Source organism: Montipora foliosa, chromosome 3, assembly GCF_036669935.1.
Source record: "Montipora foliosa isolate CH-2021 chromosome 3, ASM3666993v2, whole genome shotgun sequence".
In the NCBI taxonomy this organism is placed as follows: Eukaryota; Metazoa; Cnidaria; class Anthozoa; order Scleractinia; family Acroporidae; genus Montipora; species Montipora foliosa.
This window is the reverse complement of record NC_090871.1, coordinates 42510202-42516599: the sequence shown is the minus strand read 5'-3', so window position 1 is coordinate 42516599 and position 6398 is coordinate 42510202.

Genomic DNA, 6398 nt, shown 5'->3' with positions numbered 1-6398 from the left:
TTGTTTATTTATCAATCATTTTATGCTATGTTGATATAATTGTATTTTCTCAAAATAACACCCTTCCAATGCAGGACATAATGTAATTTTAAAACAGTAGACAGTAAAAACCCACTTAAAATAACCAGTGGGTTAAGAACTACTAGGCTGAAATTTGCCATTTAAGCACCCACTAAGCAAGAACTACTTCAGCCTGAGAATTTAGACTGGTTTTTATATGAAACGTTTTAAGCCTTATTGGATTATTGTAAAAACATCATAAGTTGACTCTGACTATCAAATTTACTAATACAAGAAAAATGTGTTATTTAGTATTGTCAGTTAGTTCTCAATCAAGTCTACATTCTAAATAGACAATACGCTACATTTGAAAAGATCACCAATAAAAAAACAATTGTAATAAAAACACCACATAACATATGTGGTAAGCAAATAAGAACCAGCTCAGCGCGATTTCTCACTACATACCAAATATATAAGAACCACATCAGTCTGACCTTGAAAAATAGTGGTTCTCTTATGTGAAACTTTACTGTACAGTGTAGGCTATGTCTAAAACAATATATCAAAATAATTGAATGTAGTATATACAAACCTCCCCATAAAACTCCACTTGTAGAGTTTTTCGTAAATCTGTTAAAGCAACCTCTTAGTTCCTTGAATGCCCTTACGTGTATACTCTTCCTGTCTACAAATATGTATGGCGTCATTCCTTCTGACACTTCGTCGACTCTTTCCACATCCAGATTTCTTCCTTTAACAAACTTGTTTTAAATTTGGTATGTCATTTTCTTGACAGTAGGCCACAGCTTCTTCAGCAAGTTTGTCTATTTCTGGACAAACTCAGGAGGTGCATTGGCTGTTGTTAAACTTGTTCATTCTTGTCCATGTAGGAAGTTAATAATTCTAAAGGCATCAAAATTACATTTTAGTAATGCATATTAACAGGTTAGGGATTACTTTATATTAATTCCCAAGAAAATGTGTAACACTGGAGACTGCATGGACTGCATAAAGCTGCTGATTGCTGGCATCACTTTCACCAATTCAGTGATTGTGAAAGATCATGAATATGAAAGGCACTACCCTAAATAAGCCAATCACTAAAAATTAATGGTTTTTTTTAGAATAAACTAAAAACAAACTGGATGATTCAGCAATTCTATATTTAGGAACTACAATAATGCTCAAATGTAAGTTACCACCCTCGCGCACGGCAAGATTCCTGTAGCGCGTGTTAAAAAAAAATCTGTAAGTACATCAACTGGAGAATTGCATGCGATCTTAATTGGCCTTTTGGATTTGTTTGTGAAAGCCCCAGACGCATAACAAACACGCATTTTAGCAGACATAAAAGCGTCTGGTCATTGTTGACTGAAAAACCAACAGACAGCTCGCTGGTGTGCACCAAAATTAAAAAGACTGTTAACTTTGCTCTCAGGAAACACGGAAATGTGAATCGTAAAGTACTCGCGAAAGTATTCTATTGTATCTAATCCAGATCATAAGTTACATCATTTTCTCTCTCCCAAGAACTATTGTTATTATAACCTCAGAAGACAACGCCACTTTGCAAATCCAGTCATGTGTACCAAGCGTTTTTCTAGCACATTTCTGCCATCTATGTGCAGGTGTTAGCAGTTTTGTGTAAAGCATAATTCATCTCTAAAGTATAATTTTAAAAATTAGAACTCTACAGTATAATATTGTACATTTTTTAAAATTAGTACATTTTCATATTTTAAGTTTTGTATCAATTGTATTTGTAAATTCATGCAATTCAGCCCTAGAGGGCTGCCATATGATTTGAATTCAATCAATCAATCAATCAATCTATCCATATATCTATCTATCCCTATCTATCTATCTATCACAGTTGGTGATTAAATCAATATTTATTTATGTTTGTCTCGGAATATTAAAATTCAGACTACTCGACTTGTGATAGAAAGTCAGGAAAACCTTACAAGCTTTGTCTATCCGAAATCTTTACACAACAAAATTATTTTTAGTCCACAAGTATTGAAGTGTACAAAACACCCCAATCGCTTTAGGCCCTTCAGTCAAAAGGAATTTTTTATGCACATCTCGATGTTTGTTTTACGGCTGAAATTTGCTTTCTGTCACATGTCAATGTTTGCACACCTGAGAATTTTTTCTTTTGTGTGGTCTAAAAAGTACAATTCCTACAGCAAGATAAACAAGATATTAGTCACTTCGTTAATCATCACATATACCTCTTCAAACTTTGGCGTCTCTCTTGCATTCTGTGCAAAAACTGTATTCAATGCCACTTTCGCTTTATAACTTATCAATTTTTCCAATCGATCACAAAATCTGAAAACAGATTTTGTCGTGGATCTCACTAATTGATATCCTTCCGGCACAACCTTCTTTAAGTGGCCAATGTAAGTGCCAAACTTTCCAGGTCTCGCCAAAAACGTCTAATTCCGGCAACCAACTCATCTTTCATGGTAGGTTTCACAATTGCTCTGAAAGGGACTCGAGGCTGACTAAGTGACTCGGAAAAAAATTATTGTTATCGATGATGGTTGTAAAGGGTTGGGGTAAGTCTTGTTGAAAGGGATTTTATACTGGTATCATAGGTAAAAAGAGTTACACTGTAGTTATTTTTGTAATAAGGCTGTTTTGTAATAAAGATTGTCAGTACTGTGTATCAGCTATGGTTCTATGGGGCACACCGAGTTTATAGCCAATGCTAAGGCTTTTTTAATGTTGCAGGGAACTGCAGCAAATTTATTTGGAGAATTGTAGAAAGCGATGTAATTGAACACGAAATTAAATCCGGAAAACCCAGAGACCTTTACTGATCTGAGAGCATGCATGCAGATTTTTGAAGTTTTTGTGGTCTGCAGCAAGATCAACAAAATAAGTGTGGTGTCTCCAGTGCTTGCTGGTCAAGTTTGTTGATAGACACAAATTACATGATCCAATGGTTTTGCGGTTATGCAAATATTTATCAAAATGTTACATGCAAACTTAACAGCTACCATCTTTGAATTTTTACGAACTGACACTTAACTCAAACCCTGCACAAATTAAGAAAAGTAAAACATTCAATTGATCAACAAAATTTGTGAAACGTACAACCAAATCTTCATTCTTCATTGGAAACTTTGTGCTTTTTATTTACCCGACAACTTGCTGAGAATTTTGGCTGGCGTCACTGATGCTTGCCATATGATCTGCAAGTGCAGGTCTGCGATCATAAATAACGAAACGAATTATTGCTGTACTTTATAACAAAACTTACAAAGGTCATAAAGATTAAAGTGCTTTAGAAGAAGTGCACAAGCAGTACAACAACATCTTTACGGCTCTTTGCATACTGTAAGCTTACGTGTATATCAAACAACAGGCCAGCATAAGATCAGGTTTTTACTACATGCACTTCGGCAACACAAGGTCATATTGACAATGCAATCACCGTTTCCAGTTTAATACCACAAGTTTTATTCAAATTTTCTTTAGTGTTTTGTTGTCTAAGATTGATTTACAGATAGAAGGGAACGTTTGTCTGGGGTATTTAAGATTGTCTGCGACTCGCTCCGTGGAATGAATTGATTTCGGGTAGTGGAGTCCTCCTAAATTTATGCCCGAAAATGCTGCTTCAGTGAGTCTCGCGCAGTGCAAATCGTGTAGCGTAACGAAGCGTAGCGCCTGAAACACAACGCGACTGGTAACTTACATTTGTATGGAAGCCGATAAGGGACAATCTCAAAATATTAGTCAAATCCAAAAAATAATTGGAAATCACAATTTTACTGATGAATCAGTGTTGAAGAGTTTTTCAAATCCTATTAAGGTTATTGGATCCACAAATAACTTGTTGTTAAACGCAAAAATAGTTTAAAATACAAAAAAAAATTTTCTGAGTCGCAAATAATTTTTGTCACATGATACTTGCACCAGCTGTCAGCCATCACGTTCGCGAGTTGTGTGGTGCCATTAAATCAAGATCTATCTACTGTATCTTGTGGTAGTAACATGGACACTGGAGACAAACATCAGTTAGTGGAAGAGGAAGTACAAAAGAACAGGATCATGCTTCGTCTTCTTCGTCAGCTGTATCATTGTCCGAACGTAGGGGATTCAGCAAGGCAAACAAAGGCCTTAAAAGGACAGCCAACAACAATAAATACACCTCCAAAAGAAGTATAGTGATTAACGTTGGTTTAATAGGTGAAAACGAAGAAGGACAGTTGGCTATAGTAAGAGGAAGCAAAGTGCCGTTGAAAGTGAGAAGTATGCCGAGCTGCCAGTATTTGAGACTCCAGAACCTCTGACTTTTGCCTATCAGGATTCTCCCTCATCCAGCTGTGGATCTAGTTCCAGACAACAGGGTCTACCAGGTTTAGGGACCAGTACTAGTCCTACTTGCTATGGCTTTTCTTTGCAGATGAAATAGTGGCTCATGTGGATTTATGTGCAGAAAATGCCCATAAATCTTCATTTTTGGGGCAAATGGATACCCCACCAGCATATGACATTCCAGAAGAATTTACAGTTAGTGTGGCTGACAACAGTGCTAGCATTTCTGAAGAAACTGCTTTGCCTCTCTCTGACATCCTAAGCCCTTTTGTTGCCAAACTTGAATCACAGTTAAGAATTAATTTGAGAAGGGGTCAGTAGTTTGTTGATTATGTAGAGGCAAGGAAAAGATGCTAGTGGATCAAAGCAGATAATAGACTAAAAGTCACTTTTGTTGGAGAGCCAGCAGAAGACAGTGGGGGCTCGAGAAGAGAGTTTTTTGCACGTCTGTTCACTTCTAAATATTATCTGCATTATAGGGAGAAGAGTTAAAAGTATACTCTGGTAATTTTTATTAATACATGTACATGTATACAGTTTGTTACTGGTTAAAATCAGTTTAATCTGGTTTGATTTGAAATAATATATAGACAACGAATTTACAAAAGAAACTCAGTTAAGATAATTTTTACCTGAAAGTCACCTTAACCCACAACATAATATGGTGTTCATCGGACAAAAAGGGACAGTCAATTTAAATTGTTCTAACATCTTTTAAAGGGGAACTAATTTCTGATCATTGTAAACAATTTGTGGGAATAACGCTATATTAAAAGTGCTGAGTCTTACTTCAAATTCGGTACATATATATTTATCTGAAACGAAACAGTTGTGTGTTTCTTGACTTCATGCTTATAGTAAATAGGTGAAACAAAGAAGAAACAAGTCAGAAAAGTGTGGCAGTGTTTGAAATATTACAGTATATGAAATAAAAGGAAGATTGTTTGCTACTGGTGTTCCTGTGGCTTCAACAGCTGCATTGGCAGACAATGAATTCCTGTATGCAGGAAACCTTATGGCTGCATCTATCCTGCAAGGTGGTGCACCACCTTGCTTCCTGGAAAAGTGGATTTATGACTTTATGGTCATGGGACTCAATGAAAAGCTTGAGCTCAGTGTCAGTGACATCACAGCATCAGAGACAATAGACTTTGTGGAAAAGGTAAATCCGCCAAAAAATAGTGTCATTTCTATTTTAAAAAGAGTGATGGGTCACAAGAAGTTTGTTTAAGGCAGTACCACGTCAATCAATTGACACCTGTCAAAACAAGGTATCCACTGACCAGTATCACATGACCATATCACAGGCTCAAGCTTAGAGCTCACCGAGGTCAGCTGTTTTTTTTTAAGTTGACCGCTGATTGGATTACAGGCTCAACCCAGGCTTCATTTTTCGTGCGCTTTCTGTACCTCAATGCTGCTACACAGGCTATGTCATCTATAGCCCTTGCAAAGCCAATGCTTTGTGTGTTCTTGTGGAAAATGGTTTGGAAAATGTTTTCTTTCTCCTCTTTTCGCTGGTTTCAATACATGTAGTTATTCAAGTCAAGAATTTGAGGGATATAAACTTAAAGCTGCTTTTTTCTCTGTACTGCAATTTTTGGCATATCTTTAGAAGCTCTGCTAAGGTTACATGATGACTGGAGGACCTATGTCTAGAACAAAAACGAAAGGAGAGCGAAAGAGAATGACAAAACGGAATACCAGTAATAGCTCATACTTAGTGGAAAAAGTTACTTCACAAATTCTTTCCTTGGGCACTAAACCGTTTGTTATTTTATTATTTAAAGTGGATTTGTATTTTTAAAAGGTGGTTTTATTGGTTCTTCCTTAGATCAGGAATGAAAATCGAATTTTTATTCTCAACTGGAGTTAAATAACAATTATCTGTACTCTTTTGGACATAGAGAAAAAGTTGATTTGTTTGTTTGTTTTGCTCTAAAATGTGATTGCACAAGTGCTTTTTAATCCGTTTGACCAACGGTTTTCCGATGTGCCTCGGCAGTGACAAAAACATTTTGCCCTTATGTTATAAACATGTAATTGCAATGAGTTCTTGTGAACTT